At 38.1% G+C, this 25,372-nt stretch overlaps 1 protein-coding gene and 1 pseudogene across 16 annotated transcripts in view; both read right to left on the bottom strand.

The window, feature by feature from the left end:
* LRRFIP2 (LRR binding FLII interacting protein 2) overlaps positions 1-23,957 on the bottom strand; it is a 124,705-nt gene extending 100,748 nt beyond the window's left edge. For 8 of the 16 annotated variants that reach the window (XM_077129828.1, XM_077129835.1, XM_077129832.1 and 5 more), the window contains exon 1: positions 23,632-23,957. The gene's annotated coding sequence lies outside the window, so the exon portion shown is untranslated. Of the gene's footprint in view, positions 1-19,118; positions 23,592-23,631 lie in introns of those variants that run through there. The other 8 variants (XM_077129839.1, XM_077129838.1, XM_077129841.1 and 5 more) reach the window with 5 other exon arrangements.
* LOC143656821 (small ubiquitin-related modifier 1 pseudogene) lies at positions 4,634-6,826 on the bottom strand (annotated as a pseudogene).
* Positions 23,958-25,372: the final 1,415 nt, after the last annotated feature.

Below are 25,372 nucleotides of genomic sequence, written 5' to 3'. Positions count from 1 at the left end.
AAAAAAGAAAAGAAATTAACACAACATTTAGAAATCATTCCATTCTACACATGCACTCAGTAATTCTTAGTATCATCACATAGATGTATGATCATTTCTTAGTACATTTGCATCAATTTAGGAAAAGAACTAGCAAAACAGCAGAAAAAGATATAGAATGTTAATATAGAGAAGAGAATTAAAATAATAATACTAATAAAAAATATATATATAAAAAAAGGAAAAAGAAAAAAACAAAAACAAAAGATACAAACAAACAAACAAACAAACAAAAAACTATATTTCAGGTGCAGCTTCATTCAGTGTTCCAACATAGTTACATTACTCTTAGGTATTATTGTGCTGTCCATTTTTGAGTTTTTGTATCTAGTCCTGTTGCACAGTCTGTATCCCTTCAGCTCCAATTACCCATTATCTTACCCTGTTTCTAACTCCTGCTGGTCTCTGTTACCAATGATATATTCCAAGCTGATTCTCGAATGTGGGTTCACATCAGTGGGACCATACAGTATTTGTCCTTTAGTTTTTGGCTAGACTCACTCAGCATAATGTTCTCTAGGTCCATCCATGTTATTACATGCTTCATAAGTTTAGTCTGTCTTAAAGCTGCATAATATTCCATCGTAGGTATACGCCACAGTTTGTTTAGCCACTTGTCTGTTGATGGACATTTTGGCTGTTTCCATCTCTTTGCAATTGTAGATAATGCTGCTATAAACACTGGTGTGCAAATGTCCGTCTGTGTCTTTGCCCTTAAGTCCTTTGAGTAGATACCTAGCAGTGGTATTGCTGGGTCGTAATCCATTCTGCCAGTCTATGTCTTTTGATTGGGGAATTCAGTCCATTAACTTTTAGTGTTATTACTGTTTGGATAATATTTTCCTCTACCGTTTTGGCTTTTGTATTATATATATCATATCTGATTTTCCTTCTTTCTACACTTTACTCCATACCTCTCTCTTCTGTCTTTTCGTATCTGACTCTAGTGCTCCCTTTAGTATTTCTTGCAGAGCTGGTCTCTTGGTCACAAATTCTCTCAGTGACTTTCTGTCTATAAATGTTTTAATTTCTCCTTCATTTTTGAAGGACAATTTTGCTGGATATAGAAGTCTTGGTTGGCAGTTTTTCTCTTTTAGTAATTTAAATATATCATCCCACTGTCTTCTAGCTTCCATGGTTTCTGCTGAGAAATCTACACATAGTCTTATTGGGTTTCCCTTGTATGTGACAGACTGTTTTTCTCTTGCTGCTTTCAAGATCCTCTCTTTCTCTTTGACCTCTGACATTCTAACTAGTAAGTGTCTTGGAGAACGCCTATTTGGGTCTATTCTCTTTGGGGTGCGCTGCACTTCTTGGATCTGTAATTTTAGGTCTTTCGTAAGAGTTGGGAAATTTTCAGTGATAATTTCTTCCATTAGTTTTTCTCCTCCTTTTCCCTTCTCTTCTGGGACACCCACAACACATATATTTGTGCGCTTCATATTGTCATTCAGTTCCCTGACCCCCTGCTCAAGTTTTTCCATTCTTTTCCCTATAGTTTCTGTTTCTTTTTGGAATTCAGATGTTCCATCCTCCAGTTCACTAATTGTAGCTTCTGTCTCTTTAGATCTACCATTGTAGGTATCCATTGTTTTTTCCATTTTTTCTTCTTTGTCCTTCAGTCCCATAAGTTCTGTGATTTGTTTTTTCAGATTTTCTATTTCTTCTTTTTGTTCAGTCCATGTCTTCTTCATGTCCTCCTTCAATTTATTGATTTGGTTTTTGAAGAGTTTTTCCATTTCTGTTCGTATATTCAGCATTAGTTGTCTCAGCTCCTGTATCTCATTTGAACTATTGGTTTGTTCCTTTGACTGGGCCATATCTTCAATTTTCCGAGCGTGATCCATTATTTTCTGCTGGTGTCTGGGCATTTGATCAGATTTCCCTGGGTGTGGGACCTGGCTGGTTGAAAGGTTTTTCTCTGAAATCTCTGGGCTCTGTTTTTCTTATCCTGCCCAGTAGGTGGCGCTCGTGGCGCTCGTCTGTCTGCGGGGCCCACCAGTAAAAGATTCTGTGGCTCCTTTAACTTGCCACTCCGAATCTCACAGTCGGCCCGGGAAACCGCGCGTGGAGGGGGGGTCGCCGGCCGCTGCGGTTTGGGGGAGTGCCGGTTCAAACTGCCCAGCTGGCCCGAGACGCCAAGCGTGGCGGGAGGGCCCCGCTATCCAACGTTCCCAGTCAGACCAGGGAGCCACGTGCGTGGAGGGGACCCCAGTCACCAGCCGCCCCGGCCGGGAAAACACGCGCCCCTTGGGTATCTCACTGCAGCAGATTCTCCCTGCCCGTTCATCCGTTCCAGAATGGGGTACGCTGTCTTTTTGGTCTCTGTCGTGGCTCCGGGAGCTGTTTCGTATTGTTTCTGTTTCTTTAATTGCTGTTCTGGAGGAGAAACTAAGACCCGTACGTCTTACTAAGCCGCCATCTTCTCCGGAAGTCTCTCTTGTTCTTTTTTATGGGTTTTTTTTTGACTCTCTGGGTCCCTTGATTTCCAAGTAAATTTTAGGATCAGCTCAGAATTTTCTGGGGGATTACATTAAATCTGTAGATCAATATGGGGAGTACTGCCATTTTAATATTACTGAATCTTCCAATCCAAGAATGGCTTTCATTTATTAATGCGTTCTTTAATTTATTTTCACAATGTTTTGTGGTTGTCCATGTATAAATCTTATCCTTCTTTTGTTAAATTTATCCCTAAATCACAGGGGTCATTTTGCAGATTAAATCTTCAATTATATAGACTGTAACTGATGCCAAGAAAAAACAAAAGATCTGAAATCACAGTGGCAAAAAAGAAGGTGACAAGGCAGAACTTAGAAGTAAATCCCCTGGCTAAAGTTAATCTGTAGTTGAGGGTGGGGAATTGTATGTCTTCAAACACAAATGTAAGCCCAACACCAGACCTGCATGCTCAGGTCTGATGCTAACTTTTTCTTGTCTTTTATAGCTTACTTTGAGTTTTCTAATGCTGCAAATTATGATTGTTTATAAAGGATTGTTTATAAAGGACTCCCATAATCTAGATTAAGACTCAGTTTCATTCACTTGGGCCACATCTTAACTAAAAATAACCTCTTCAAGAGATCCTGTTTACAATGGGTACATACTCATAGGAATGCGGATTAAGACCAAGAACGTGTCTAAATTTGGGGTACATAACTGAAGCCATAACTGATTGTATAAAATTTTATACAATTACTAGTTTGCAATTACTCTGACAGACTAAATGAATCTTTTCCTTTATCATCATATTGATAAGAATTTCACAATTGGTTATCCTTAAAATTTCCAATGGACTAGATAATGTAGCAATATTGAGAGATACTGGAAGTCCAACTGTTGAACAGCACATGTGTTTTCTTTTTGAGGTATATGGAATTATTACTGAAATATTTCCTCCCCCAAAAGAATATCAAAAAGAAGACGCTATACACAAAAGGACAAATATTGTATGACTACACTTAAATGAAATTCTATAATAAGCAAATTCATAGAGAGAGAAAGTAGATTACAGTTTATCAGGGGCTGGGGTGAGGGGGAATGGGAAGTTATTGCTTAATGGGTAAAGAGTTTATGTTTTGGGTGATGAAAGTTTCAGTAATATAAAGTGGTGATGGCAACATAGCACAACACTGCAAAAATAATGCCACCAAACTATACATTTAAAATTTGTTAAAATGGCAAATTTTATGTTAAATATGTTACCACCACACACAAAACAAAGCTAATACTAGAAAAGCGTAGCTAACCTCTGCTACTGTTAATAAAACAGAATTACAAGAATTAAGTCCCAAAACAAAAAAGTACTTAAATTGGCTTTAGACTTTAGGCTCTCCTTCTGACCAAAAATGATCTTTATTGACAATATTCATATTAAGTATGTTTCGATGTGAGCAAAAATAAAACTTAAAACATAATACATGAATTACATGAATAAAGATGATCATTTCAATTTCTTTTTAATCAACACAAAACAAAACACAAAACAGAAAACGGCCCAGGCTGGCAAAAATAAATTTATTAAGTCAAGGTCAACAATCAAAATTTGCAGCATTAGAAAACTCAAAGTAAGCTATAAAAGACAAGGAAAAGTTAGCATCAAACCAATAAGGTATAGAAAGATGAAAAAATAGCATGTAAATCATGACTGTAAGCAGATAAAAGCTTTGTACATGTGAATAAAGTGCAATAAAGAAAATATATTTTAAAAAAGGAATTTCCCTTTTTCCCAAATTTAGAAGCTGTTGATAACCACTTTATCCCAAAAAATCACTTAAAATCTACATTAAGAGGCTATTTCATACTATGAAAATATGTGTAAGGATAACCAATTGTGAAATTCTTATCAATATGATGATAAAGGAAAAGATTCATTTAGTCTGTCAGAGTAATTGCAAACTAGTAATTGTATAAAATTTTATACAATCAGTTATGGCTTCAGTTATGTACCCCAAATTTAGACACGTTCTTGGTCTTAATCCGCATTCCTATGAGTATGTACCCATTGTAAACAGGATCTCTTGAAGAGGTTATTTTTAGTTAAGATGTGGCCCAAGTGAATGAAACTGAGTCTTAATCTAGATTATGGGAGTCCTTTATAAAGAGAAAAAAAATCAGAAACAGAGGAAGCTGGAAGTCAGTGGAACCTGGAAGAGAAAGGAGAGGACACTACAATGTGATGGGAAAGCCAATACCAAGGATTGCCAACAGCTAATCCCAGAACACCACAGTCTTTGCAGACAAATCACTGCCTTTCAGACACCTGATTTTGGATTTCTCCTAGCTTCAAAAGCATGAGCAAATAAATTCTTGTTGTTTAAGCCAGCATGCTATATGGTATTTGTATCAGCGGACAGGAAATTAAGACACTGATAATCTATGGTAAAAGCATACTTCCCTAACAAATTTCATATTAACTATTAATATCATAGACATAATGGAATTCTAAGCAAATGAAAACCACTCTGCTATTTTTAAATAGAATAAGTACTATTGGATTAACCTTAAAATGTTATAAACATAAACTGTGATTCAAGAATCAACATTCAGGTCCTCTAAAAGTCCTGGAAAAAAAAGATCAACTTTCAAATCTACACATTTTTATGATTAGAAAAAAATCTTTTGAAATTTCCACCTTTCCCTGAAGATATCAATGACTCACACTTCACCCATAAACCCACTCATTAAAAATAAATAAATAAAATGTAGAGACGAGAGTTATGAAAACGTTTTTTGCAGCAGAAAGGAAGATACCAATATCTTTCCTCTCTTGAGTCATGTTGGTCAGGTTTGTATAACCAAAATTTGCCTTAGATAGAAAGAGCAAAAGTTGAAATGGCAGACAAGATACCAATCAGGTGCTTAAAAGGAAGAAGTCAGTAAGATATAATGCAAGATAGTAAAATATTCATGGAGGAAAGATTAGAGAACAGAGCAGGAATGACAGTACTGCTATAAGAGTAGCTAACCCAAGTGTCACCTCAGCATAAAAGCACATGTAAGGAGTTTAGATACATCACTTTTTTGTTGTTGTTGTATACACTTTGCATGAATAACTTTATTAACTGTTAATGAAAATTAGAATTTTTCTGGGATCTTAAAAACAAGATTGTTTTTAATCTTAAAATGCTTTGTCTCTTTAGTGAATCCATCTTTGGAGTTAGTCATTATTCCCACCATATCTGTCATCTTGACTCTAACTGGATATTCCTTTCCTTTTGGTCTAGACCTTCAGATTTTAAAAGTAAAGAAAAGTCATTTTTCCACAGTTCGGTTCTCTGAAAACCTTCTATCTCCCACTGAAAGTCACATTTCAGGAGTGAAGCAATCACATGCTAGAACATCAGGGCCAACTGGAAAGCCATTATGAACACTCTCGCTGATTGATCTTATTTATCACCACAAGCCTGAAAATGCACCGTCCTGGAAAAGGTGATCTCTCTGAGTACACATGTAATATTTTAAAAGGAGAAGGCAATATGAAGGGGGCTGAGTCTTGATCACCAAAATCAGCACAATGAAAACAATAATGAATACTGAGTACCAGAATTCAAAATATCAGATGTTCTAGAGATAGGGTGCCAGTTTTCAATTCTGTTTTGAACACCACATTACAAAAGAACTTTATTTATTATTTTTTTTTGCATGGACAGGCACTGAGAATTGAACCCAGGTCTCCAGCATGGCAGGCGAGAACTATGCCTGCTGAGCCACCATGGCCTGCCCAAAAGAACTGTTTTTAAAAATAAAAAAGGATTAAGAGAAAAGAAAAAAAATAAGGAGTTTCTAAACTGTTGAATGACCCCATTTGTTCTGATATACTTCAATCACATCTTTTTCCTCCATTTCCAGTTCTTCTGGACATGATTATCAGCAATTCTCTGACCTTCAAAGAGAAACCTGAGTGAATTTATTGGCAGTCCCTATCTTTGACGTATGATTCGAGTTTCTTGAGATGTGTTGTCATTTTCACCTTGAAGTGAATCTTACTGTTATCCTGTCCAGTGACTTTCAGTTTAATATATTCACCTCCTTCTTTATCCCCCAAGTCCTCAGTTGAAGGTTTTGCCTTCTGGTTGCCTTCAGATCGGGGTCGCCGCACAGTAGCAACCTGAGGCAAGCAGAACCTCACTCCAGGGTTTACAAATCCATTGTCTCTCTTCCCCACAGCACCTAAATATATCACTTTTGTTGATTTAAAAAAAAAGAAAAAAACTGAAACCAGCACTTGGCTCCTTTTTATGAATATAAAGATCTCTTTGATCTCCCCACCCTTACACCTGCTCATCCTCTAACCCTCACCATTCTTCATCCCCGTTTCAGTTTAATGCTGCCGGAATGCAATATACTAGAAAAGGGATTTATTAGGTTATAAATTTACAGTTCTAAGGCCATGAAAATGTCCAAATTAAGGCATCAACAAGAGGATACCTTCACTTAAGAAAGGTCCATCACTTCTGGGGTTTCTCTGACACATGAGAAGGCACATGGCGACATCTATTGGCCCTTTGCTCCCAGATTTCGTTGTTTTCAGCTCATAGTTTTAGTGGCCTCCTCTCTGAGCTCTCTGAGCTGTCTCCAAGCATCTGAACTCTCTGCTGCTCCATATGGGCTATGAGGTCTCTCTCATTCTAGGCTCCAAGAAAGGATTAAGACCCACCTTGAACGGGTGGGGTCACATTTCCATGGAAGCAATCTAATCAAAAGGTCCCAAACAAACAATAGGTCTGTCCCCACAAAACTGAATTAGAAGAACACAGTTTTGCTGGGGTACATAACAGTTACAATCAGCACAATCCCTCACCTCCCCCCCGTCCCACACACAGTTTTCAATAATGAAACGCTGTATGTTTTTTATGTCAGGTACGTGGCACACAAGAGACTCAGTAAATGCTGAATGAATGAACGAGAAATAGTAACACTTCATCACTAAATTATGGGTTTTGCTTTCTTTTTACCTTTTATTGCCGACATGCTATGACTCCCCAAAATCTAATTTTAAAAGATTAAACAAATGACCCAACTCAGTTAACTTATTAGCTTAATCTCTTTAAAAATTATATACATATGGAAATAACTCCAAATAGAAATCATTAATGTTTCCCCCAAAAGTAATACTTTTATTAGAATAAAAGCACTTGAGTTTTCAAACTAAACACTTCAGATTAACCATTTATCTCATTTTCTTTTTTACACCCCACTAAAATGTAAGTACCTGTGGGAAGTAAAAGGTATAAACTCGCAAAGACAATGGAGACAACTGGAGGCTGGCAATTTCAATAACTAATGGAAAGGTAGAAAATAAGTTAGGAAAAGATAACTCACTTTGCAGAACAGTAAAAGTTACAACCCAAGTGCCTCTAGAGAGTGAATCCAACAAAAAGCATCATCATACCTCTCCAAAGAACTGTGAGGTATCTCTAAATGGTGTGAATGAGGCCCAGGCAAAAGCAGCGCATCAGCTGAAAGTCTTTATATGAGGTAGCTGGACCTCCAGGTCACCTCTCTATAACCATCTCTATTTCTACCATTTCATCCTCTATCACTCTGGATAGAAGACGGTCCTAGAGGCCAGAGTGGCTATGGGGAAGGGAGGTATAAGGCATTGGGGTGCGTATGTTTGTTAGGTGAAACTTCACACGCTGAAATGTGGGTTTGCCCGACATCCACCCTGCTCCATAATTCATACCCCTCCCTCATCACTCTCCAACAATCAAGATATCTGTGAAAGCCACAAACTCAGAAGACTAAAAAAATAGCAGGAAAAAAAAACAGTGGAAGAAAACTAAAAAATAACTCATTAATAACCTCAAGGATTTTAGAAAACATTGAAACCATGAAACAAGACCAGTGGGCTATTAAAAAAAATAATAAAGAAAAAGTATTCAGAGAATAAAAACAAGCTCTTGTAAATTAAAACATGATAGCATAAATTTAAAACTCAACAGAACTCAGCAATTCCATTTCTTAGGTAGCCAAGAGAATTGAAAACATATATCCATGCAAAAAATTGTGCATGGATGTTCACAGCAACATTATTCATATGAGGTAACAAGCAGAAACCATCAAAATGATCATCAACTGATGAACAGATAAATAAAATATGATATACTCACACAACAGGATATTATTCAGGGATAAAAGAAATGAAATACTGATTCATGCTACAGTACTGATGAACTTTGAAAACACTATGCTAAGTGAAAGAAGCCACATACAAAGGCCACATATCGTATGATTTCATTTCTGTGAAATGTCCAGAACAGGCAAATCCATAGAGAAAGAAAGTGGAATGGTGGTCGCCTAGAGCTGAATGAAGGGTAGGTTAAGGGGAAATGGGGAGTGGCTGCTAACAGATACTGGTTTCTTTTGGGGATGACAAAAATATTCTAAACTTAACTGTGGTGATAGTTGTGCAACTCTGAATACCCTAAAAACCATTAAATCGTATACTTAAAATAGCTGATTTGTATGATGCATTAATTATATCTCAATAAAGTTGTCATGTAAAAAAAAGCTTAAGGGAATGATTTCATTAGCGCTGTTTTATTCAGTCACTTGGATTCATCAGGACAAGACTGACTATTAAGTAAAGTGAAGAATCCCCTATCCTGCTACTTCTAGGGTCCCCTTCTCCATGCAGGAATGGGCTGGGGGGAGGGGAAAAGAGGGACTGACTCCTATTGGGTATAAGATTTCCCTTTGAAGTGTTGAAAATGTTTTGGAATTAGACAATGGTAATGTTTGCACACTGAATTGTACATTTTATAGGAGGAGGCATTTATAACATGACTATCTCAATTAAAAAAAAGTTTTTAATTAAAAATATCATTAGAGATACTGCCACTATTGAAGACAGTTTAGTGCTTCCTCAGAAAACTAAGCATATAGTTGCCACCACTCAGTACATACTCAGAAGAACTGAAAGCAGGGACATAAACAGACATCTGCAGACTGATGTTCATAGTGGCATTATTCACAACTGCCAAAAGATGGAAACAATACAAGTGTCCATCAACCAATGAACAGATAAACAAAATGTAGTATATACATATGATGGAATATTATTCTGAAGTAAGAAGGAATGAAGTTCTGAAACATGCAAAAACATGGATGAACCTTGAGGATATTATGTTGACTGAAATAAGTCAGACACAAAAGAATATGGATGAACCTTGAGGACATTACCTTGAGCGAAATAAGTCAGACACAAAAGAACAAATTATAATATGTAAACTCATACACATGGAATTTAGAATATAGCTTACTGGGATTTAGAATGAGGCTAGAGAATGGGGAGTAGTTGCTTAAAATGTGCAGAATTTTTAACTAGGTTGAACTCCAGTGTGTGCAAATGGATAGAGGTGACAGTAGCACATTATTGTGAGTATAATTAACAATGCTAAAGTGTGTGTGAATATGGTTCATAAGGGAAGTAGAGTCATATATGTCACCAGAAGGAAACTCAGAGGTTAAAGCATGGATCTGTCAAACACAATAAATGTTGTGGTGGACAATGACCGTGATTAACAGCACAAATATAAAAAGTTTCTTCCATGAACTAGAACAAACGTATGAAATTATTAATGGAGTTAATAACAGAGAGGTATTCGGGAAAAAACGTACCTATTGCAAACTATGGACTACAGTGAACAGTAATGTCTTAATATTCTTCCATCAACAGTAACAAATGTACCACACCAATATCAGGGGTCAATGATGGGGGTTGGAGGGTTAAGGGACATGGGATAGTTGAGGTTTTCTCTTTTTTTTTTTTGGAGTAATGAAAATGTTTTAAAATTGACTGTGGTATGAATGCACAATTATATGATGAGACTGTGAGTCACTAAGTATATACTTTAAATTATCATAACAAATTTCAAACACTGGGGAAAATGACAATGGTACAGGCTTCCATAGGTGGGAAAATAAGAATTGCTTCAGACTTCCAAAATACAGAAATAACTAAATGAAATATCTTCAAAACAACTAAAGGAAAATTACAGACAACATATAAATAACCTATACTCAGCCAAACTATTCTACTACCATACTTGATTATTAAAGGCATTTTCAGAAAAGCAAGATCTCAAAAATTTGCCTGTTCCACATCGTTTGTCAATAAGCTACTAGAAGATATGCTTCATCAAGTGGAAGGGAAAAATGAGAAAATGGAAGATCTGGCATACAGGAAATAAGAAATCCAACACAGGAGAGGGGTAAAGGGGATCGATCCCCGGGAAGATGACACATATACAACGAAGAAAGGTACAGAATAAAGCAATGTGATTCAAGAGACATAATGGAGGCCTGAAGCAAAATGATTTAAGAAACATCACCAAAATCCCTACAGTTTTTTGGGCCTCTTTTTTTTTTTCATTATTTAAAATAATTTTTTTTTAATTTTTTGTTGAGATATATATTCACATACCATATAATCATCTAAAGTGCTCAATCAGTAGTTCAGTGTCATCATATAGCTGTGCATTTATCATCATAATCACTTTTTGAACATTTCATTATTCAAAAAAAAATTTTTTAATTAAAAAGAAAAGTAAAAGAGAATACCCAAAACATCCCATACCCATCCCCAACCCATACCACCTATTCATTTTTTTGTCTTTTTTTTCTCTTATTCATCTGCATATACATTGGATAAAGGGAGTATCAGTCACAAGGTTTTCACAATCACATGAACACCTCTTAAAAGCTCTATAGTTATTCAATCATCTTCAAGAATCAAGGTTATTGGATTACAATTCAGTAGTTTCTGAATTTTCCCTGTAGCTACTCCAATTACCCCAAAACTGAGAAGGGATATCTACACTGCATAAAAATAATCTCCAGAATGACCTCTTGACTCTACGTGAAATCTCTCAGCCACTGAAACTTTATTTTGTTTCATTTCTCTTCCCTCATTTGGTGAAGAAGGCTTTCTTACTCCCACGTTGCCAAGACCAGGTTCATCCCTGGGTATCATGTCCAAGTGGCCAGGGAGATTTACACCCTGAGAGTCATGTCCCACATGGGGGGTGGGGGTGGGGGGCAATGAATTCACCTGCAAAGCTAATTTAGAGACAGAAGCCACGTTTGAGCAACAAAAGAGGCTCTCTGGGTGTGACTATTAGATACAATTATAAGTAGGCTTGGCTTCTCCCCTGCAGGAATAAGTTCCATAAGGGGAAGCCCCAAGATTGAGGGCCTGTACCCATCAATTTGGCAGTCCCCAATCCAATGCTTGTAAAAATATTAAGTCTTCCCAAGTGGGAAAGTCTAATATTTCCACCTTTTTCCCCAGTCCCTTAAAGGGATTTTGCAAATACTTTTTTATCTTTTGCCCAGATTGCTCTGGGAAGTATAGGGCATCACACTAACCTGTACAAACCAACAAACCAATCTCTATTCAAGTTTCCTTGTAATTATGGCATTCAAATAGGCTAAGTTAGATAGTGTGCTACCAAAAATACAATTTTGTATCAAATAAGTATCTCTTCCCTTGGTCTCTCACAGGAGTTGAAGTTTTAAAATACAGTCAATATCATCCTTTACCCTTTAGTCTGAGTTACCTTAGAGGGCTCTCTTTTTTTTTTTTTTTTTATGATTGTTATGTCCTTTTGATGAAATGACCCTTTATTTATTTATTTTTTTATTAATTAAAAAAAAGAAAAGAAATTAACACAACATTTAGAAATCATTCCATTCTACATATGCACTCAGTAATTCTTAGTATCATCACATAGATGTATGATCATCATTTCTTAGTACATTTGCATCGATTTAGGAAAAGAACTAGCAAAACAGCAGAAAAAGATATAGAATGTTAATACAGAGAAGAAAATTAAAATAATAATAATAAAAATATATATATATATAAAAGGAAAAAGAAAAAACAAAAACAAAAGATACAAACAAACAAACAAACAAACAAAAAGCTATATTTCAGGTGCAGCTTCATTCAGTGTTCCAACATAGTTACATTACACTTAGGTATTATTGTGCTGTCCATTTTTGAGTTTTTGTATCTAGTCCTGTTGCACAGTCTGTATCCCTTCAGCTCCAATTACCCATTATCTTACCCTGTTTCTAACTCCTGCTGGTCTCTGTTACCAATGATACATTCCAAGTTGATTCTCTAATGTCAGTTCACATCAGTGGGACCATACAGTATTTGTCCTTTAGTTTTTGGCTAGACTCACTCAGCATAATGTTCTCTAGGTCCATCCATGTTATTACATGCTTCATAAGTTTAGTCTGTCTTAAAGCTGCATAATATTCCATCGTAGGTATACGCCACAGTTTGTTTAGCCACTTGTCTGTTGATGGACATTTTGGCTGTTTCCATCTCTTTGCAATTGTAGATAATGCTGCTATAAACACTGGTGTGCAAATGTCCGTCTGTGTCTTTGCCCTTAAGTCCTTTGAGTAGATACCTAGCAGTGGTATTGCTGGGTCGTAATCCATTCTGCCAGTCTATGTCTTTTGATTGGGGAATTCAGTCCATTAACTTTTAGTGTTATTACTGTTTGGATAATATTTTCCTCTACCATTTTGGCTTTTGTATTATATATATCATATCTGATTTTCCTTCTTTCTACACTTTACTCCATACCTCTCTCTTCTGTCTTTTCGTATCTGACTCTAGTGCTCCCTTTAGTATTTCTTGCAGAGCTGGTCTCTTGGTCACAAATTCTCTCAGTGACTTTTTGTCTATAAATGTTTTAATTTCTCCTTCATTTTTGAAGGACAATTTTGCTGGATATAGAAGTCTTGGTTGGCAGTTTTTCTCTTTTAGTAATTTAAATATATCATCCCACTGTCTTCTAGCTTCCATGGTTTCTGCTGAGAAATCTACACATAGTCTTATTGGGTTTCCCTTGTATGTGACAGATTGTTTTTCTCTTGCTGCTTTCAAGATCCTCTCTTTCTCTTTGACCTCTGACATTCTAACTAGTAAGTGTCTTGGAGGACGCCTATTTGGGTCTATTCTCTTTGGGGTGTGCTGCACTTCTTGGATCTGTAATTTTAGGTCTTTCATAAGAGTTGGGAAATTTTCAGTGATAATTTCTTCCATTAGTTTTTCTCCTCCTTTTCCCTTCTCTTCTCCTTCTGGGACACCCACAACACATATATTTGTGCGCTTCATATTGTCATTCAGTTCCCTGATCCCCTGCTCAAGTTTTTCCATTCTTTTCCCTATAGTTTCTGTTTCTTTTTGGAATTCAGATGTTCCATCCTCCAGTTCACTAATTGTAGCTTCTGTCTCTTTAGATCTACCATTGTAGGTATCCATTGTTTTTTCCATCTTTTCTACTTTGTCCTTCACTCCCATAAGTTCTGTGATTTGTTTTTTCAGATTTTCTATTTCTTCTTTTTGTTCAGCCCACGTCTTCTTCATGTCCTCCCTCAATTTATTGATTTGGTTTTTGAAGAGGTTTTCCATTTCTGTTCGTATATTCAGCATTAGTTGTCTCAGCTCCTGTATCTCATTTGAACTATTGGTTTGTTCCTTTGACTGGGCCATATCTTCAATTTTCCGAGCGTGATCCATTATTTTCTGCTGGTGTCTGGGCATTTGATCAGATTTCCCTGGGTGTGGGACCCGGCTGGTTGAAAGGTTTTTCTCTGAAATCTCTGGGCTCTGTTTTTCTTTTCCTGCCCAGTAGGTGGCGCTCGTGGCGCTCGTCTGTCTGCGGGGCCCACCAGTAAAAGATTCTGTGGCTCCTTTAACTTGCCACTCCGAATCTCACAGTCGGCCCGGGAAACCGCGTGTGGAGGGGGGGTCGCCGGCTGCTGCGGCTTGGGGGAGTGCCGGTCCAAACTGCCCAGCTGGCCCAAGACGCCAAGCGTGGCGGGAGGGCCCCGCTATCCAACATTCCCAGTCGGACCGGGAAGCCACGTGTGTGGAAGGGACCCCAGTCGCCAGCCGCCCCGGCCCGGGAAAGCACACGCCCCTCGGGTATCTCACCGCAGCGGATTCTCCTTGCCCGTTCATCCGTTCCAGAATGGGGTACGCTGTCTTTTTGGTCTCTGTCGTGGCTCCGGGAGCTGTTTCGTATTGTTTCTGTTTCTTTAGTTGCTGTTCTGGAGGAGGAACTAAGACCCGCGCATCTTACTAAGCCGCCATCTTCTCCAGGAGTCCGAGGGACCTCTTTTTAACATTAGATGAGCCTGGTACAAATTTTTATCTGAATATTGTTTATCTTGACCCCATGTTGATTAAGTTTCTGATGGCCCTTTGAAGCCCTATTGCTGTTTCCCTTTTCTGTCTGAATCCTACAACTATGCTACATTTTACAGCCCTTCCTATAGTTAAGTGCAGTCATTTGACAGAGTTCTGGAATGAAATGTGGGCAAAAGTGTAGTCTCTGAGGCTCCAGGGATGGTCTTTCACAGATGAAAGGAGCCTAGGTCCCTCAGTGACTGTGGGACAGAGGGTCTCTCTGCCATTGCTTTCCAACTCACAGAGGGCAGAGTTGTGAGAAATAAACTCTTACTGTGTCAAGCCATTGACATTTGGGTTTTGTTTGTAAGAGCAAGTTAGCTCACCCTGACTAAAAGACAAAATGTGGTAAAGCAATTCAGTTTTTACATAAATAGGTGATAGGGATTAGGTGGGAACCTTCCCAAGAGAATAATTAATTGTAAAATGGGATTGGGATTACACTGAGGGAAAAAGTTACTATTAAAGGATATATACAGGGAACTTCTACAATAATTATAATATTCAATTTTTTGACTTAAGGAATGAGACCACAGATGCTCATTTTACTCTTCTTCCTAAAACTTTTTGTTTTATATTCCTCTATATTTCACGGTAAACTATTTTGTTAATAATAAATTAGATTAGATATACAAAGATAGATAGGATAGACATCTGAAAAATCTTTTGGAGCATTTGGGGAAAGTAATCAATAAGTGAACAGAATAGTAAACAAATTTTAAAAATTGGCAACTTTTAAACCCCCTGGAAAAATTAAAAGTGAAACAAGCAAGGAAACAATCATAATACAATACTTGCTGAGCAGTAAATAATATTTACTTAGTTAACTACTGATTTAAAATTTCAAAATTGGAATATTGCAGGGAGAAAGTATTGAGAAAATAAAAAATTACAGGAAAACCAGTCATCCTCATCATCCAAAGGTCCTCTTATTTTAATTGCGTAGGCATATATAAATACACATATATATATTCTTAAACAAAAGTGGGTTTATAAAATATCTGCTATTTTGTAACAAGCTGTGGCAAGCAGAATCTAAGGTGTAACACACACAGGCACGCACGCATGCACGCACACACTTGGTGATCCCTGCCTCCTGGTATTCACACCTTTGTGTAATCTCCAACCCATGAATGTGGGTGGGACCTGTGATTTGCTTCTAAGAGATCAACAGAATACAGCAAAGGTTATGGATGTCACTTCCATGCCTAAAGTTATGTTTTGAGACTCTAGCAGGCTACTGACAGCTTAATGAAGTAAGTGACCACACTGGGAAAACCCATGTAGGCAGGAATTGCATGTAGTTGCCACTAGGAACTGAGCGGAACCTATAGATGACAAAGAGCAAGAAATCTCAGGCCCACAACCACAAGGAAATTAATTCTGTCGACAACCTGAGTCATCTAGAAACAGGTTTCCCCAGTGTGCTGGTTTGAATCTGTTGTAGACCCCAGAAAAGTCATGTGCTTTAATCCTCATTCAATATTGCTGGGTGAGAGCTTTTTGATTGTTCCCATGGAGATGTGACTCTATTGTGGGTGGTAACTTTTCATTAGATGGTTTCCATGGAGATGTGTCTCCACCCATTCAAGGTGGGATTTTCTTACTGGAGCCCTTTAAGAGGGAACCATTTTGGAAATAGCTTTACAGCAGGCACAGCCAGAGACCTTTGGAGATGAAGAAGGAAAACTTTTCAGGGGGAGCTTCATGAAACAAGAAGCTAGGAGAGAAAGCTAGCAGACTTTGCCACGTGCCCTTCCAGCAAAGAGAGAAACCCTGACTTTATCAGACTTTCTTGAGTGAAGGTAACCTCTTGTTGGTGCCTTAATTTGGACATTTTTACGACCTTAGAACTGTCAACTTGCAACGTAAACTCCCCTTTTTATAAGCCATTCTGTTTCTGGTATATCGCATTTTTGCGGCTTTCAAACACCCATTTTCTTCAGGTGGGACCTCAGCCTAGCCAACACCCAACACCTTCATTGTAGCTTCATGAGACCCTAAGCAGAGAACCCGGCTAAAGCGTACCCAAATCTCTGCCCCCACAGAAACTGTGAGACAATACTTGTGTGCTGTTTTAAGCTACTAAATTTGTACAATTTGTTACACAGCATGAAAAACTAATATATCAGCTTTTTAAACTCAGAAAAATAATAGCTTTCCACCTCGAATATATATTTATATAATTGTAATGGTATCTAAATATTTCATCTATTTAGTGCTAGACTTTCAGATTGTTTCTAATATTTTGCCATTAGAAATAAAGCTACAATGAACTCTTTGCGCACTTATCCAATTATGAATTTCTTAGAATGGATTCACAGAATTAGAATCACTAAAGTAAAAGAAGACTCTTTAAGATTCAAGAAGATTCGAGCAGTAGGAAATAACAGGAATTTTAAAAATTATGTTTCCTATAAGCCATGCTTAATATTTAATATAGTAAGCAGAAATTTTACTCAATCCTATTTAATAAGCTATCTGCTTTACATAATCATACTTATCCCTTCCAGAGAACTATAAGAAATTATAAGATGTCCATCTGTCTCAGCTTATCTAAGATATTCATTTGCTAACTTCTAGTCACCTTTGATACCACTAATAAAAAAAAGATATCAGAAGGAGTAGGCAGAAATCATAACCACTTTATACAGATCCCTAAATGAATATAAACTGTTTCATGTGGGAAGAGTCCTGGTTTGGAATCACAAACTTAATTAGTCTCCTCCAAATTTGACTGTAAGCTCCTCCACTGACTAGTTGAGAGTCTTTGGAGAAGTCACTTTCCTAGACTTCTATAATAGCTCATCTTGAAAAAAAAGAAAAAAGAATAAAGGGAAAATGAAAAGTTTTGCTTTTTAGTAAGAGCTCAGTAAATATCAGCTATGATTTTTCCCTTCTTTTTCTGCTCACTCCTTTTCTAGTGTCACAATTCTCAAAAATGTGGATGGACTGCAAAGGGTGCGTTTGGAAAGATAATGAAGACAGTGACTCTCATTTCCTTGACTGTCCACCTACATATAGTGTTATCTATATATAGATAAAACTAAAACTGAATTTTTTCCTATCTTTACTTCTATAATTCTTGGGTCACTAAAGCAAAATGTATAATTTTAAAAATAGCAACATGTATGCTTGCTAATTGCATACTTTGTTTTTAAACATACATGATTTAAACCATTTAATAGGGAAATAAATATTTTAACCTTCTACTCTTCTGCATATACAGTGCACACTAACTTATAAAACAGAGAGCCAGAAGATTATTTCTAGTTGCTAAAATGTTTCTACTTAGGAAAGTAGGAGACATAGAATAACTAAGTGCTCAGAACATGTAACTTAAATATTAAACTTGTTTCCTAAACCAGTAAAGGTATCTGCTATATATAAATCAATTCAAAATATGATGTTTATAGGAAGGAACATTAAAATATAAAGAGTTCAAGATGAAAACAATGAAAAAACATGAACTCTTGAGTCTTAAGACTCGACCCTCCATGATTCTTTTTAGGAAGGGTGTCAATATTCCACCTCTGAGAAAATTAAAATGCCCTGATACAAACTACAAGGCTCTTCCCAACCTCTTTCCACTCTCCCTCCTCTGCTCTGTTCACACTACCCTTCACCTCTTTTTTTTTGGAGGGGAAGGAGGCTGAAACGGAATGAATAATAGGACAAAAGGAATAAATCAAATAATAGGATTAAGGAGGAAAGGAAAACATTCCTTTACTTTTTCTACTTACACTGAATCCTAAATTCTTCACCATCATCATCATCACCACCACCACCAAATGCTAACAATCAAAATTCCTGGGGTCAAGAAAAAATTACAGTTCTTCAAGTCACTACCTAATCTAAAGTAAAAGAAAGAGACTCCATCTGCAGGCATTGAATCTGTAAATTATGTCTCTATGTCAAATTCTTAAACAACCTTAATTGTAATACAAAGCCTCAGTTCACTCAAAAGAGTGAACAACAAAGTTCTTAAATAGCTTTCTAGCCTAAGAAATAAAATCAATTAAAGAACTTTAAACTCGAGCATTTCATTCACTAAGATTCAATAAAAAATACCAAGGTTTTCATGAGAAACCCACATAATAAGAAGACAATAGCTACGCAGGAAGATATCTGATGATAACTAAGAATTTAAAGATAAAATTTCAGTAAAACTGACATGACATTGTACAGTTCTCTGAGAAGAGAATGAATATTTGGGAGCAGACTAAATTATCTCCCTGAGCTCAAAATAAGTCTGTAAAACAGCCCACTTACTACTTGCAAGTGTCCAGTAGCAAGTTTTAAGGTCTCTAGATATTAAGATATGTATACTATGCAAATGTTCACCCCAAAACTTAGTTACCCTTAATCTTCTGAAGGCAAATGTCCTTTCAGGGTTCACTCTTCTGTGGTTGCCACTTTTCCTAAACCACAGGCCTTCCTGACTTGCAGTGGAGCCAGGCCAGTTTACTGTTATGTGGTAGGTTCTGTGAGGCGAGCTTTGACAAGACCTCAAAATAGACCCTGGGCACCAGCCAGTGAAACTGCCACTTACAAGTCCCAACTTCATCATCACACTTTAGCCCTAGCCCTTTTCTCTTCTCTAGTCTTTCATTTTAAAAGGGCAAAGGATCCTGAACTTTATACTGGTTTTGCAGGACCTACAGAAGATTGAAATAAAAATTTAAACCTCCCTCTTTCTTGCTCACAAATACTTTGCAAAATAAAGAATCTGTACCTACTTCCTGCCTTGGGAAATTAATCCATCGAAAGCACTCTGCTTTACAAAAGGATTGTTGGATCCCAAGCACCAGAGAGGTTTATTTTATTACAAATACACTAGGATGTAGATAAAGGAAGAAGAACGAAGGTGAACTCTTTCTCTTGTGAGTAATAATAGGGTAGCAGAAGTCAGCAAGGCAAGGAGTTAAAAGTTCAACTATTAAACTATACACAATGTTTTCAACTGGTATGTTAAATCCTAAAACAATCAACATACTACAAGCAGTAGCACTTTATTGGCAAATATAAATGAAGTACTCTGTGATAGCAGCAGTCTTCAAACTATGATATTTCTATGTTTACCCATGCAATAAAATTTACCACCTGACACTTTAAAATATTGTCAAAATGTTTAAAATTGCCTTATAAAATACATTTGCAATATTTTTCAAAAAATGGACAGGATAAAGAGTACAAAGGATTTAAGAGCACCTTTCTCCTTCTCCAAGCCTGAGAAAGAAGTTATAAAATAAAGCCCAATATAGGTTTGAAATAAACTTTTAAATTTTCATAACCTAAGTCCCAACCTTGCAGTCACACTTCTGGAAATTTACCCACTATACAACACTTATATGCACTACTACAAAGACTTATATATGTGATGTTCATTATAGCAAAGTTTGTAATAGTAGAAAACAAAAACAACTTAGACGTTTGTTAGTAGGGAAAAGAAACGAATTATGGTTTATCCACACCAGGCAGTACTACATTCAACCTTTTTAATTTTAGTTTGTTTTAGTTTTATTATTTTTTCTTGTAGTCCAGCCTTTTTAAAAAATAAGATGGACTTACGTGCTAATATGAAAAGATCTTTAAGATATATTAAGGGTAAGAAGGAAAGTACAGGACATTTGTACTTTCTCATTACGTATACGTGACTGCATACGTAATGAGAAATTTGGAGAAGAATACACAAGAAACCACTGACAGTGGTTGCTCAGAATAAGGAAAGCCTGAAAGTTAATTGTGGAAAGGAGACTTTCTTTTTGCCTTACAACATTATGTTTTTAAATGTTTTGTCAATTTTTTTAAAAGTCCACAAATGTCTATTGGACCCACAGGGTACATCCTCCCTACTATATATACCATTTCTTTCCGCTTTCTAACTATCTCTGCTTTTATCTACTGCTTACCCTCTAACAGACCAATATAAAAACATAGATATGGAGCAAACCTCAGAGTTTTTCCAGGAAACAGAACTGTCTCTCCATACACCACCAAAATAAATAAATAATAGAAAAAATGAAAAGGTATAACATACGATAAGCCCAGTTTTAGTCCAGCATTTGTTTAATTTAGCCTAATGTCTCTTAGTCAGAGTTTAAAAAGTGAAAGTGCAATGTGCAACACACACACACACAAATTCATTTCCACAGATACCTTATCTATTGCCAGAGAGGAAAACAGGGAAAAAAGCAAAGTTATTTTATTCACAGGGTCAATTTTGTTCCACTGGAAACATTTCTCCAGCAGTTCTTAAAAATGGGTTTTGAATGATGGTCACAGAGTTTTTTTTTTTTTAATTTGTAAATTGGATGAAGTAGTATATTTACCCTGTTAAGGAAACATCTTTTGTCCAGATTCTCCAGAGATGAAGCAACTACTAAAAGCAAAAGGTTATGTATGATGGCCCCTATTTTGTAGGTGTAAGGGATAGTGTTTAAAGGATTTTACTTCCTCTTAAATGATCCTCATCAACAGTCCCAGAAGGGATTTTTTTTCTGGATACATCACCAATTCTGTACCTTTTCACACAAGGGACACAGTAAACAATTCACAAAGAGCTCAGCAAGAAACATCTTCCATCCACTTACTAAACTCATTTCTAGTAAATACTTGCTTCTTTTTTTAAGAGAGAGAAAAGGAGCCTACTTCGTAAATATATTGTCCATATCACTTTTTCCTTCACTGTGGAGATGCTTAAAGTCTGACCTAACAAGTCTTCCCTTGCATGTATGCCTCTCAAAACTGTCAGTTATGATGGCTTCCACAAGGGATTTTCCAAAAGGGAATCTCTGTTTACTGAGAACTGAAACTCTTAAGTCACTATTAGCTGGACAAAAATCAAAAGCAACATTAGGGAACACCCGAACTACAAGAACGGTCCATGGAAATCCAAAGCAAATGAAATACCAAAATCTAGTCATTTGATAAGCAAAACCAACAAGGTAAAACTGCCATTACTTTGTGACTAACTGAAAACTAATCAACTAAATACAGCTCTTTATAATGAAAATCAAGATGTAATAAGCTGAGTTCCAAAAGGAAGGAAAAGAAAACAAGGCTAAGAGTTAAAGAACTCTGTGATTCAAAGTTACTTTGCTTAACAACATTTTAAAAGCCAAAAATGATCAAATTACATTTTTGCAATAAAAAGTTATTTCTAGTTTAAAATAAATTCATTCCAATACTAAGTCAGAACTTCAATACATACTTTCTACTGTAGTAGATCTTTAAAAAGAAGTCAGTACAGTTCTTTTTAACTCAGTACAGTTAGTCAAATTCCACATTTTTAAGGACAGATTTGCAAAATGGATGAGGGTTTTCCATTCCAAGACTCTATTCTATATACTGAGGATTATTCTTTTGTGAACTTTTTTGTAACATCCTCGTTGGCAGCACTTCTTTTCACTGACATTCATTTCATTTTGCTTCTGGACTCCTTCGTTTATCTTTCCACATCTAACAAAATATGGGTAAAATTACCTTAATCCATTTAGGAATTAACATGCTATTCTAAATCTAAACTTAGTGAAAAAATTAGATTCTTATTTTCTTACCATACTAACAAAAATATTCATCAATAAACCGAACAGCATAATACAATATTTCCTATAAAACGAGTGAAGGCATCTAACTAAACAGACAGTAACAAACCTTTAGCTGTCCTCTATTTCAAGATCCATATCAATGATTCACAGTGATCTAACTTCCTAAATGAATCACACTTTCCAAAATTGTTCATCTACAGGGGTACACTAGGTCATCATCTCTATATTTGTTAAACAGAGTTAATTTCCACAAGACTCCAAACACAGCAAACCTGAAGTCCCTGTCGAATTAACTCATCCGCAACACGTTGAATTCTCAGAATTGCACCTTTCTATCCAAATTCACCCCGCCCCCCCAAAAAAATGTTATCTTGAAAAAAACACTATTCCACTATAAACACCGATGACGAACTCATCCATTCATACCCTGCTCTACATCTCTCTGGTAGCATTACCATATCCACCTTCTCTTCCCATTGGATAACAAAAAATTAATAGTAACCCAGTTATCCTTACATAGATCTTTTGGTCAATTAACCTACTCTACAATTTTTCTGTTTACCGCAGAAATGCTGAGTCATTAAATGGCAACTATCAAAAAAAAACGAGCCACAAACAGTTGAAGTTTAAGATACAACATTTCCCTAGCCAAGTCTCAAAAGCCCGATATTTGCACCTCCCACAATAGAAAAATTATAGCAAACACTTGAACTCCCCCTCCCACCCCAAGGAAGAAAAAGAACTGGTTTTCCTTAGGTCCTCTAGCTTCCTGCTGGATATCCACAGATAAGAGAAGCCAGGCCCAGCTGGAGCTATATAACTTAACAATCTGGGTGTGAATAACACCCCATATTAGTCAAGCATTAACCCTGACGCTCCTACCAAGAGCCAGTTATGCCGCGCTTCATTTCGGGGGTGGGGGGTACAATACGTAAATATGCTACGCCCTTCTCCCTCCAGACACTATTCCCTTGTGTGTAAGACCCGGGACAGAGTCGGAGGGACTGCTGCCGTCTGGGGAAGACACCTGAGACAGAGATACAGCTGCCCAATTTAATTTCTCATTCAATGAGAGCAATACCTTCGCGGGCGCGGAGGGAGGGTGTGCGTGAGAAGTCAGCGTGATGCCCTAGAATGCGACAGGCAAAGAACGACCCCGTCCCGGAGCCCGCCAGGGGATGTGGGGCTAGCCCTGCCAGTTCCCAGGGAATCCCGGCCCCACGCAGGGGTCAGCGGCGGCGCGGACCCCAACCGACTGCAGAGGCGGAGAAGGGGTCCCCACTCCTTGCTCCCACTCGAACCCGCGGGAAGAGCGGCCCTTACCTGTCTCCGGCCGCGAAAAGCAGTTGCGGCACAGCCCGGGAAGGGCCGAAGAGCAGTTCTCCCGCCGGAGCGAGGGACTAGGGGCGCGGCAGGCGGAATCGGTCCCAGCTCCCGCCGGAGCTAGGGACTAGGGGCGCGGCAGGCGGACTCGGTCCCGGCTCCCGGCCAAGCGGACCCCGCTGAACGCGGTGGTTTCCGGCGCCGGCGGATAGTCAGTAGGTCAGCCGCTGTCCCCTCCGCGGATGAGGCAGCGGGAACCGGCGCTTGGGTAGAGCCGCAGCCCAAGCGGCAGACGGAGGAGGGGCGGGTCCACAGGGTCGACGACCCGCTCACCCGGAAGTAGTTGTGGTAATCGTGGCGGCTCGGGAGCGGCATGCGCTGCGGGCAGGGCTTGCGTCGGGCGCGGTGAAGTATACCCGACTGTCTAGTAGCGAGCTACCCGCGGGCCGTTGGGCAAAGCTTCAGTCGGGCTGCTCCGCCGCTGCGAACCGTGGGAGGCGCGGGAGGGAGGGCGGCGGGGTGCGACCCCCGGTGGGGCGGGGCCTGGGTCCCTGTAACGGAGGCCCAGGATGGTGTGGAAGGTTGCTGCTCTGGGCCGGCTTTTCCCAGTCTTTCCTAGTTCTGCCCAACCTCTCCGCCTCAGAACCAGGGCCGGTAAGGTGAATTGAAACGGGTGCCGGCTCAGGGCCTCACCTCCTTGGTCGCCTCTAAATGGTGGGTGGGCTTGGGTAAGTGAGCCGAGTGGGTGCCGTGACTGAAAGAAATGTGGATGCGAGAGTGAGTGGGTGGATGGGTGGGTAGGTGTGGTTGAAATGCTGAAAGTCTTACTTCCAAAATGAAAACGCGCTTAATTCGTGATTTCCGGAGAATGCTTGGAAATGAAAGAGTATAGAGCGTGTTAAAAATCTAATAAGCACCTTGGACCTGCCATTTATTTCAGAAGTGTCTTGACACCCACCAGATTCCTGGCACTGGGGAATAACAAGGGTCCTACTCGTGGGGTGCTTACCATATAGTGAAGTGGATGAATTTTAAAAAACAGACAAGGTAATGACATTGTGGTTAGGCCCTCCAGGGTGAATACAGGATGATAAGAGAGATTATATGGACGAGGCCGACCTCTAGGAGGAATCGATATTTAAGCAGGAAAGATACACGAAATACACAACTTTACACACCGGGACCGTTGTTTCCAGAACCCCTCAATAAGCCCAGGGATTCCAAGTTAAGAACCTGTCTCTTAAAGCTTTCTAAAGTCTGTTTTAAAGACTGTGCAGCCTGTTCCTTCTACAAATTCAGAAGGCTTGCTTAACCTTCGAAGTTCATGGGGGCCAGCTTTATGGCATTGGCAGTATGGCACTGATTCGGTTGGGTCAAGTCATGATTTAGAGACCTTTGGTCTAGCCAAAGACTTATCAACAGTTACTTCATCCCGGGGAGGATTATCAAACCCAACAGCTTTGAAAGACAAATTGTTTAACCTTTTACTGTTCCTCTTTTCATGTCAATATTTTTCTCTCAACAGTGAGTAAACATTAAAATGGTGATCTTTACCTGGGCTCTAGAAGAATTTATATTCCTATATGATCATACTATATTGTAATATGAAGAAAAAGATTAATGGTATCTTACTAAATCAGCTGAGGACAAAATAAAAAGTTGCAAGGTATTCAGGTTACTGTTCCTGTTACTTACTATTCAGGAAATGTATTTTCTGATTACCAATAAACTCAGTAATGTT

The sequence above is a fragment of the Tamandua tetradactyla genome, chromosome 15, assembly GCF_023851605.1.
Source record: "Tamandua tetradactyla isolate mTamTet1 chromosome 15, mTamTet1.pri, whole genome shotgun sequence".
Taxonomy (NCBI): domain Eukaryota; kingdom Metazoa; phylum Chordata; class Mammalia; order Pilosa; family Myrmecophagidae; genus Tamandua; species Tamandua tetradactyla.
The sequence above is the reverse complement of the archived record's forward strand: the minus strand, read 5'-3'. Positions and strand labels throughout refer to the sequence as shown.